Here is a 12,077-nt window from a genome sequence, read left to right as displayed (position 1 = left end):
TTATAATAACAAAAATTAAAATCACAGAAAAGACAGAAGCCACCATGTAGTGATGTTATTTTATCTAAAAGTCACCTAAGCATTACATATGCTATCATGGTAGTCTGTCAATATGGTTATGTCTAACAAAATAACTCATCAGTTAGGGTTCCAACGGGTCTGACTATTACTAGTTTTAGGTTTTGTTAAAAAAATGCCGGATTTCATGGCAAATCGTTATTTGGAAGCCTATAGTTAAGCTAATATAGGCAATATAACGCAATGCAAAGATAAGCCGTCTGTGGCCTGAGGAAGTGTGATCAAGCTAAATATGGATAACCCTACATGAGAAATTGTAGCTTTAAGTATATCAAAAAGTATTAGGTGTTGTCATTCTGAATTTTATCAATATAATGATCACACTCTGTTTATGTAACTTCAGCCCACTAACATTACCTGAATGTTTACTGTAGCTATGGCAACAATAACACTGACCAAACAACAATAAGCCATGAAGATAAAATTCCGCACTTGTAAACAAAACCAATTACAACTACCAACAGTCAAACCCCTCAGAACCTTACCGAGGTGCTGTCACAAGTTATAAAATCAAAAGTAGACTCTTAAATCTCTGGGGAGCTACATGTGGTCCACTTCATCGCTGCTGTGTAGAAGAACACAAAATCTGTTCCCTGCAGTTAACGAATCTGTGCACACAGATTTTCACATGGCTATTGTTTTTTTCTCGACTGACACCAGGGGACTATGTATCCATTAATTACTTACTTGCACTTACCCTGTAAATGGCAACTTCTGGTCCAAGAATATATTTTTAAAAGAAACAGCCGTTTCTTCTTTTCATTTCTGTCTTTTGGCGATTTTAATTTTTGTTATTATTACTAGAAAATAGAAAATCAAATCATTTTTTAAAATTTAGTCCATCACTTTCTGACCTTTATGCCTTGTAATTCGATTAAAATTTTTGTATTTTAAAATAAGTCAAACAACCACTCATTTATTGTATTTAATATCCTTTTGGGAAATGAAAATGGAATAACCAAAAGATACACTGACTTGTATTCATCACTTTACTTATTTGTTCGTCTGAATGCAATTCATTATTTTATTCTAAGATAATATCCCCGTCAGTCGCCCACGTTTCCAGTCAGTCTCCCTGACACTGCTCAGTCATGCATACATTAGCTGCCTCCCAAAAACCTGAATTTGTCTTGTGCCAAGATGGAATGCAGCCTTGTACTATACAAGGTTATGTACTGTAATAGGGTGAATCCTGGGTGATGTTCTTTTTCTGATATCTTTTTGATAATTATCATCTTGGCTGGTATATTCACATCAGCCTGCTTGATTTGTCTTTATCTGATTCGAATAAAATTTTGGGGGCAACGCTAAACGCTTTTCTACAAAGTAGGCGCTGTGAGAGAAACTTCTCTCTGTTGTGTAAATGTTAAAGTCACTGCTACATGATCAATTGTTCAAATGATCACTGGTAAAAACCTTCCTTTGTATGTTTATCAATCAGACTGCATACTGTCTAATATCCCTATCAACACCATTCCTGAATAGACATAGAGAGAAGGGTCTGTTTTCTCTGTTTATGCTGTTTGGAATTGTCTGCTGCTGTTGGATTATTTTGTCTTTGGGCACATAAACTCAACCTTGATGTTGACCCTCATCTTTTACACAGTTCACATTGCATATATGCTGCTATAAAGCCTAGCTTAGAACATTGAAGGGAAAAATGTTGAAGCTTCATCAACAGTGAAACAACACACCTTTAAACATGCTGTACTCGAAATACTGAAGAAAACATTGCCTCTGCACAGTTCTCATCAACCGTTCCCCAACTAACATGCACTAACATGCACACGTGGCTTTATATCGTGTACAACATCTTTAAACGGCAGCTTCTTTTTTAACAAGTGACAAACACAGATAGGAACTATTCTACAATAGATAATAGTGGTTTCAGCGGCATTACGGATGGCATGCTTTATACCCACAATGTGAATCCGATAAACCCGACTATTCATCAATGGAAGATTGCATTGTTGTTTTCTAAAGTCTGTATATCTGCTTAATGCATTGCTACATTAACAATTATGTAGCTTATAACATATCTCCTACTGCTTGTCACAAAAAATAGTGTTTGTCTTGTTACCATTTTTCCCATAAAAAAAGAATGTTTGAGTGTGGGATTATGAAACATGATACTGCCTTCCTGGATTAGTAAAATCCAAAGCAAGTAAAATCACTGATAATATCAAGACAATCATGTTGAATTTAGAATAGTTTCCTTTTTAACTAATAAATTATCAAGTTTATGCATTTATGCATTGATCAGTGACCTGCACTATTAATCCAGGCTTTCTCTTATAAGCAGAGAAAAAGCTATATGTGCTACATACTTTTTTTTCTACACCGATATCAACTTTTTAAAATCCTTGATTTGTGAAAATGAATATGAAATGTCAAGCTGTCATCACAAATGTCTATGTGGAAACAGTGCTGTCATTATGAAAGGGAGGAAGACATTTGCTTGCATTAAGGGTGGTTGATGGAGGGTGAATTATAGAGCTTGCTCTATGAGACAGATTGACTCAAGAAATTCATCAAGGGCCCTATAAAATAACATCATGAGGTGTCGCCATTAGCGAGTATAAGCATGAGAGAAAGACTGACACAGATAGAAAAGGAAATTGGAGAGGAGACAGGCCATATCAGATTTCAAAGGGGGTGCATACAACAAAAAGTGAGCATCTGTGAGATATAGCTTTAAGGAAACATGTGGGAGTGGATAAACACATGTCTCAGATGCTTCAGCATACAATCGTATATGCCCCAGTCACAGACTGCTTCCCAAAGCACTCATTTTTCCTTCATTTCCCGTTCCATCCTTTGGTAATGAATAGCATTCATCATTGCATGAATGTGTCTGTGGCTGCATACAAGGAAAAAAAAGACAGGAGAGGGAAGACAAAGACAATGGAAGGACGAGTGATTGTCTTTATCCAATACAATGACATGCTGTACTAATGAAACTCAATAATTACGGTCAATAGGGCCCTGACATACAAATCTGCTGGTCTCCATAATTACACCCTGATAGTCTCGTACACATCCTGTCAAAAAAGGGACAGTTGTCAAGGTTTAACAATTGGATAGACAGGCACAGAAAGGCATGTTCTCTGGAAATGAGTCATAGCGTTCATCAGCCATGCTGTGCTGATGAAGTCTGGTGACGGCTTGGAGGATCTAGGCTCTTTGCAGCCATTGTCACTGTCACTGCATGCTGACTATACTTCTGATGTTGCCTCCACCCCTCCCATCCCCCTGTGGTCATGGAGGACAAGATTCTGCTTCGCTGCACTGTGCCATGCAGTTTCAGCCTGGATTTCCCTACGAGCTTAACAGGGAGTGTAGCCCTCTCATTGTTTAGCACTTCAAAGGAAACAAGAGAAAATAGAGTTGCTAGAGAGAGAGGGAGAGAGAGAGAGAGAGGGGGAGAGAAAAGGAAATGACAGAGGGCGAGAAGGGGAAGATGAAAAAGGAAAAAGGCAGAGGAGAAGCAGCAAAGGAACAGAGTAGAGGAGTGGGAGGGAAAATACGAGAGAAATAAGAAGTGAAAAGATGGACAGAGTTTGAATGCAAGTAATTGCCTCACAGCAGCTAAGCTGCCAAGTGCTACATCCAGTATGTCCAGTATATTTTTAGGTTATACTACAGCTATGATTTATTTAAAATGTACAGAACAAGTGGGAAGTGGGATTGTATTGAGTACTTATCGATGGTCATGTGGTGTAACCTAGAGCAGATGACGGTTAGATGCCAGTTTGGAGAAAAAGACAGGAGTCCCAACATGTAAGGTAAGCAATGTACTGCTGTGAACGGGGGGCAAAGATGCCAATTCAACTGCCTTACCATTTCCCCCCGGTTCCTGTCTTTACACTAAGCTAAGCTAACTCTCTCCTTACTTTAGACCTGTTTAACAGACAAAGGTACAGATCTAAACCACACTGTATGTGTATTTCCTTAAAATGTCAAACTTTTCCTTTAAATATACTGTATAGTTAAGTTACTAAAAACACCTGGTTATTAAAAGTGTCATAAAAAGATGAAATATCACTGTAATGTGCACAAGGAAACAAAGTGCATCAATCCACCAAGCCAACCTCCAAACACTTCAGGTAGTTTGTCTACAGGGGACAGTCTCAGAGGTTCATAACCATGAAGTTACTTTATGCAAGCTGAATTTGAGTTTTGAGGATTAAAAAACAATCACAAGCAAAGGAAATTCATTCAGGCAAAATATCTGCTTTGTCAAGATAATGAATTAAGAGGTGCAACTCTACTCAACTTCAACACCCACCGCTCCACCACACTTCTAATTACCCGTCTCAGGGTCTGGTTGTTATGACAATGAGAGGGCATGTAGTTAATCCCAGTAACATTAAGAAAGAAGAGCACATCTGCATATAATCTTGGTTTTCCAGTGAGTATTTTATAATTTAAATGATGCATTTTTTTGGATTCTACTGTTTAAGAAAATGCATGGCTTTTTACTCAAAAAAAAAATAACGCTGTTACTAACAGTGTTACTTTTTTCAGTAACGTGTAATCTAATTGGTTGCTCTTCCCATCATTATAACGCCGTTACCGTTACTGCCAAAAAATGCAGTGCGTTACTAAAATTATTAGCTCTTTGAAGCGGTTTTCATCAGACCAACTAGATTTCTAAGCTGAGTGGCAAAGACTTTTTGAGACAACCGCATAAATGATGATGACTGGCTGAGGTAAAATTTCATGGAAAGCCAGTCAGAGGTAGAGTTGTGCAGTTGAAAGCATGCATGGCTGCAGACACAGCAGTTAAAGCTGCAGGTAAAAAGCAAAAAAAAAGTGAGAAAAACATGAGACCCTTCCTGCAGCCCCCCTCCCATCTGTACCAAGACGTGCAGATGTCTAATTTTCTCACAGAACACTTAAATAACAATTTGATGAAAGATTATTATGGATTTTCAAAATTTACTGCAAGGAAAAGGTGTGGTTGTTGGTGAGGAGCATCTATACAAGTCGGGCTGTGAATTGAGTTAATGTCTTGAGGGACAACACTTGTCATAACAATCACTGTCAACACTGTAATTGCAGTATCTACCGTACAACTCTGGCTCTTGAGATCCCTGTTTGAAGTAAACACTGTACATTGAAAGCCACCATAAATCATAAGCATTAACAAACTGGAAGCACCAAGAAATAGGTTGTTGATTTTCTAAATGTAGTGTCTAAGTAAGCGCATTCATTTTGTTTTCGTGTTAAAAAGCATTGCACGACTGGCAGTGTGGCAGGTGAAGTCTGAATGATGCTAATCAAATATTAGACGAGCTAGCAATCTAGTAGTGTATGTCTATTCTTTTCGACAATACACTGAAATGTTCTAATACTATAGCATCTTCAATAACAAAAAAACAGCCTAGCTAGGCATTGGGGGAACATCTGGACTGTATGTGCACTATAACTCAATGATACAAAGAAGCAAAGCAAGACCTGCCAAAAGAAGAAGAAATAAGAAAGGAAACAAAAACCGAAAAAGGATTTGTATTTCTCACAAATACAGTCCTATACCAGATTTACGCATACATGATTTCCAGACCCTAGTGTAAATAATAAAGGTGAAAATTGACCATGGCATCAACATTTTGTAACTTTTTCATGAACATTGACGATTTACTTAGAGAGATTTTGCAGTACTTGTTTCCAGTTCAGTCTTCAATTTTTGACAAATCAAAAATCCGGCTAGATCATTAATGGAGGACAGTCTGAAGATGCAGTTTTGCCAATTTTGGTGTCAATTGAGATATAATGTGGGTAATATTGTAGGTTTAATTACTTATACAGTTTTTGAGAAAAAGAGTGATGGGTTTCACAATTCCTGTCAGCCTAAGCATACCAACACTTCCGCTGACCCAGACGGGTGCTATTGGATTTAAAATCTCTAAAAATAGAGATATTTATTTGCAATCCCACATTTGGGCTGTGCACAAAAATAATTGTGTACAGTTTGGTGAGAATTGAAAAGCGGTAGCATGTACAACTGATGTTATGAAAAAAGCCAGTTGAGGAAGTTTGGCATAGGACTGGATCAATGACCAACTTATTTTCATGCACGGAAACTCGGAAGTGAGCTTCTCTGAGAGCTGCCAGGACCCTAATAATGAACACTTCAACACACATTCATGAGCCAGGTTTAAACTAATGAAGAATCATCTGATGCCAAATGATTGTTAAAACAGTAGCAGTTTCCACAGTGAAACATCTGAAACAGAATAATCCTCTAACACAGTGGTAACAAATCCTACTCCTGGAGGGCCACATCTTTGCATGTTTTAGGTTTCTCCCTGCTCTTACACACCTGATTTTAATGAGGTGCTCGTTATCAAGCAGCTGAAGCTCATCAGGGGGTTTAAAAATTGTTAGAATCAGGTGTGTTAGAGTACGGAAAAACCAAAAACGTGCAGGACAGTAGCTCTCCAGGAGCAGGAGTGGCCATCCCTGCTCTAACACCTGTACACAAATGCAGTCACCCTACAGGTAGTGTGAATCCTGACCTAATGGGATCACTCATCAGCACCGTCAACACAGGGTGCTAAAAGCAGCTCCCCTTTATAAGTTAATTCAGCATGTGACAGTGTGACAGCCCTGTACTTGTGGTGGTAGCCATTACGCTGAGATATTCCTTATAACTGTATTAATATGTGTCTCTGCAAATGTGCTTTAATGGACAGTAAAAGCCATTGAGATGTTCTCTAGTGGGAAATCGTCCATACTCAAATTGGCACTTGGGATAGAAGTGTAGACCGACTCAGTAAATGAGAGACAGCAAGACAGACAGAAAGGGAATGAGATACCTCAATTTACCTCAGGAAATCATAACAAATGCCATTAAAGCCGTAGTCAAAGGAAAAAGACGAATGCAATGGAATGAAATTTATCTCATCTTTCTCAGCACTGCGATGATCAATGATGGCTGTTTTCGAGAGTCCGGAAATAACACATTTTGAGGTTTCTGGTTTGAGCTAAAGGTTTTAAACACAGTGCACTCTGAGCTTTCTATATACAGGCCTTAAACAACTCTGAAGTACCTACAATTGATAATTCACATTCTGTAGATCTAGAAGGATGTGTGGTTGTCCACATCAAGGGCAAAGAGGAGTAGGAAGAGGGACTTCTTTAGTATTCATTTTATTTCATGAGGAATATTTGCTCTTTTACTTGAACTCTTGCTCTTCTGTATCCCTGTATCCAGTACACAGATGACCTTTGTGGCACACTTGCAGAAATAAAATAATGAGAAACAAGGCCAAGCTGTAAACTAAGAATGATATGAAAGATTAATGAGTGCTATGTAGTCCCTCTGTTGTTTTTGTTTGGGTTTTTTATTTTTTTACTTTTGTGACCTTTACCCTCAGGTGTACCTCATCTGTTCTGATTGTTAAAGAGACGGGAGACTAGAGATGCAAACAATTAATCAAAAATCGATTATTGTCAATAAGATGGTACTCAATTAAAATTGATTGCGACTAGAGAGAGAGAGAGAATGCCCAATTTATTTTCATGTCAAGTAGCCTGTGTAAAATTTGGATATTTTCTATTCAGAATATGTTTGATATGCTTCCAAAATGTTATTCCCTGCCCTCAGGTCAGTGATTAAGGATTATGATTTGCATTTATTCTTTATATCATAAGGAAGATAGGATTTTATGTTACGTATAGACCTTTTCAAAGTTGTAAACAAACATTCTAAATGTGTCCAAGTTTCATTCCTGTTGCAGTGAATGACATCAACTGACAGGACATTAACAAGGACCAAGGCTGTTGCCTAGAAACGGAAATCCATTGAAAAAGTCCATACAGTTAACCTATTCTGAGGGAAATTCAGCTTCTCAGAAGAATTGCCGCTTATCAATTAATCGATAATCGATCAATAAGATGAAACAAGTATCGATTAATGAATTACTCGATAAGCTGCCTCCTTACTGGAGACACTAAGGCAGTCACGTCTTTGTGGCTTTGTTTCTGTTCCCTTTAGTTTCCCTCATCTTTTAGTACCCCGCGGCCCATGATTGCCCTGGGGCCTCTTCTTGTTTGCAATACTAGCAGCATGGCTCTGTGGCATACTTGATCAGTCTACTACTGTCCAAATTGAACTCTCAACAACTATAGATTGGATCAACAACAATTCACCTATACAAATGCTTTTAATGATCAAATAACTACAGAACTAACAACATTCCCACCAGCCTAAACATTGGCATGTAGACTCTTTACCGTCTTAAATACCACCTACACTTTATTTTCTTATTTTATGTTGACCCCAAATGCAAAGCGAATCTGAACTCTCACTGGTTTTCAGGTCATGCGTTATTCACGTCATCCACATTGCGCAATTTGCGTCACCAAGCATAAAAATGCATCTATTCGAGTCTTAGCATCTGCATTTGGTCTGAAAACACCATTACTTTATGGGTACATCTAAATGAAAATGAGCTTTTTTGAGGTTGGAAAAAGAAAAAGAGAGTAACTACATGCTTTAATCAGGTTATGTCTCTTCCCATTATGTATTTAATTCAAATAAGATCACAAGATCACCTGTTGAAGATATGACATGACAGCTGCAATAATTAGTTCAAGCATTGCCTAACATGGGTATAATTTAATTATTGGAGTGTAAGGAATGTCCCTTTCATGAACAGATGAATGGTCAATTGATTTGCATGTGAGCCGTTTTGAAAAGCATAATATGGAATTTTCAATAACCAGAGGACAAGGATTATCACTGACTGGAGAGTGGTTGTTAGTAGTAATTTTCATTGACCTTACTTTGCAGGAAATGAAAGACCACAACAGTGCTGCAAAAGCTTAATATACCAGCACAAAGCCAACAGCACTGCAAGAGGTCTGTATGATGATGTCCCCATTTTCTGACTGCACCCTGTAGGTTCATGCCAAAACAAGACCTCGGTCTGACCTGCTACTACACAGCCATCAAGAGCTCATGTGGTGCTGAGTCTTACTGGGGTAAACACCAGAATAATGTGTGTGCTTGAGCACTGCATTGTGTAACAAATAACATACAAATATTCCATGGAAATATATTTGGGATAGAGAAGAAGAATGCTGGCCATTGAGGCATTGGTGGCCTTCTTACAGTTGGCCTAGATTTTTCTCTGGGTTCTGCAAATGAAAAATCAATTACAGGAAACTATAAACATAAATAGAACACAGCAATTTCCCTTGCGCTGGACTGAGTTCTATGAACTTAGGGTCACAAAGCCAAACATCTATAAGCTAGGGTGACTTGTCCAATTTTGCTGGATAACCTATCATACTGCACAATAAAGTAAGGCACAAAAAACAGCCAAATGGGAACACATTTTCGGGCACAGGAATGGACTGTGTGTCAGATACAAATCATTTACTGTATATTGTACTTTGTATTCGTAATGGAATGGACTGGCAATATATTCTGAGATGGACTTCAGTCTGTAGCAACCCTGAAAAAGGTTGGCATGAGCAGACAAAGAGCCAACCATTCGCTGTTTAAACTGTTCGCTTTTTCTAAAACAACAAAAAAAATTGAGAAATGTATCTATCCCTCCTCAAAAGTGAGAGAGGGGGCTTCAATTAAAAGTTGAGGTCAGCACAGTTCAACATTTCACAGCTTATTTACTTCGATCACAAGGTGTGTCTAGCTACTGCACAATCCCGCTGAGTGCCAATAAAAACTCTGGCCCTTTTTTCACATTCAGAAAACCGTTAACGAGGCCTCTAGCTGAGAAGAAGCCTCTTTATCGTCAGCTTTATAAGTGCAAACAAGTGCAACGTGGCACTTTCCTAAATGTCACCATGTCATATGTTGTCTTGATAAAGGCTACGTGCACTGTATATGCTTTTGGGGGGTAAATGTCAGCCGTCGGAGGAGAGGAAACATAACAGTGTGTTATGTCCTCTGAGACCCCTTGATCTGCCAAACCTGTTTGAAGACAAAGAGGCAAGTTGATTGCTCTAGTAGCCAAAGAAAAATATTTTTCCAAAGCTCATAGGAATAAATATTTGCGAGTTTTCCTGCTTAACTCAGCAAATTGTATGATTGATTATTACAGACTTAAAAAGGTAAAATACATGTATATATACATGTACATGTATATGTAAACTGGTTTCAAACTGCACACAGCAGTCCAAAGTCTATTATGTTTCTACCAGCATTAAATCATTATTGATTCAATCTGCAGTACACTGTTTGCGGCCCACTGTATGTAAACACTATCATGATGCATATGTAGTCCTTATGCGACTGTGCTGAAGTCTGTATGCAATCACTTGAGGTTTCGGCTGAGTGCTGGCAGGTTGACAGCCTGTGAGCACGAAGACTGCAGTGGCTCCAGAATTCCTTTTTGCACCTTGCGTTGCTCATCCATCAGTATGAGCCCTGTCCAGCAGTTTTACTCCAAATATACCCGAGCAATCGGGACAAATGAGGTGCTTTATTTCTAAAAAAAAAAAGAAATATTTCAGAATCATTCAGGGATAAAACTGTTAAAAGAGAGTTTATTAAAAAGTTAGTACAGCTCTATTCGTCTGAATGAAAGGTAAGACGGATGAGGGCAGGACAGTTCAGCTCTAATAGGAGTAAAAATTCTCAACTTCATCTAGCGGCGACATTGTTAAGCAGTGATGAGTGACAGACAATGTAATTGGTTGTGAAATTGTCATCACACCTGCAACACCGCTCGGGAAAATGATAACCTTCACGATGGGATGCAAGGTTACTCAGCCATTTGTTCTTTCAGCTTGCCAGCTGAAAAAATCCATTGTCTAAGTTGAGAAAATATTTATAAGAAGCCCCTGTTGTGGATATTATGAGAATGTTGATTGTGCTTGCCAAATGGCTTTCAAATGCAAAAGGAAGTTTTGGTGTATAGATGACGCATAACTGCAAGAAACAAAACTATTTAAAACTATAATGTTACAAATGCCCTCTTATGTCATTGTCAGTATGGGTTCCTCTCCTAACAGTTCACAGTACATTTCACTGCACAAGAGTCTCCATGTAATAGACTATTTAATAAAATACATCCTGTAGAATATGTTGTGCTTTTTTGTCTCCAGTCATCCCATAGGTTTCTGAAGCTGAACTGATTTAAAGCTGAACCGGACTTCGCCATCTTGGCAGTGCCTGACACTGCTTAACTCCAAGCTAATCTCAAAATGGGCAAACAGGTAGAGCGTGGCGGTTCCTGTGACGGAACGAACATGTCACTCAAAATCCATGGCCATGTCCTTAATTATTCATGACGTTAAGCCTTAATAAAATTTAAACAGGTAGGACGGTATAGAAATTCACCTCAGATACAGTAGTCATGAAGGGAGAAATTAACCAAATTAGACCAAAACCATTTTTTTGCACCAGGCATTTAACATTTTTATTTCTACTATAAAGCTGGACATTTTGATATGCAGTTCTATGGGGATTGAGTCACTTTTGGAGCCAGCCACAAATGGTCATTCAAGGAACTGCAGTTTTTGGCCCTTCCCTGTTGACATTTTTTATCCCCGGATGTAACTGCATGGCCTACACAGCCTTACAAAATGTTACACTAGTAATTTTAGAGTGAGTCTGTTAGATACTTCACACAGTCATACTTGAGTTGAGTTCGGAGACCACAGCCTGAGGTCGGATCACTGAAGTACACAGATGCAGTTGAGGGGAATTCTGATTGAAAGAGAGCTGATGTTTTACTAAATCCATTCTTAGTGTTATGTGTATATGATTTTGTGCCAAGGCTTGAGAGATACAATATCTGAAAATGTTTCCAGTTTTTCTGTGAATCTGCTGAATCGTTAACTTGAAACACAGTTTAAATGCATATATTATTCTTCATGTCCTCCACAATGTCAGCTCTATGCAAATAATGTGTTCCCGTAAAGTGTGTGCATATCATGTGTAAACGTTTATCAAAGCAACATAGCAAATCTGATTAAGGTAAGTTACATGTCTTATTCAACTAAGATCCTGTTTTTTTACT

The sequence above is a fragment of the Echiichthys vipera genome (assembly GCF_963691815.1).
Source record: "Echiichthys vipera genome assembly, chromosome: 11".
Lineage (NCBI taxonomy): Eukaryota > Metazoa > Chordata > Actinopteri > Perciformes > Trachinidae > Echiichthys > Echiichthys vipera.
The sequence above is the reverse complement of the archived record's forward strand: the minus strand, read 5'-3'. Positions refer to the sequence as shown.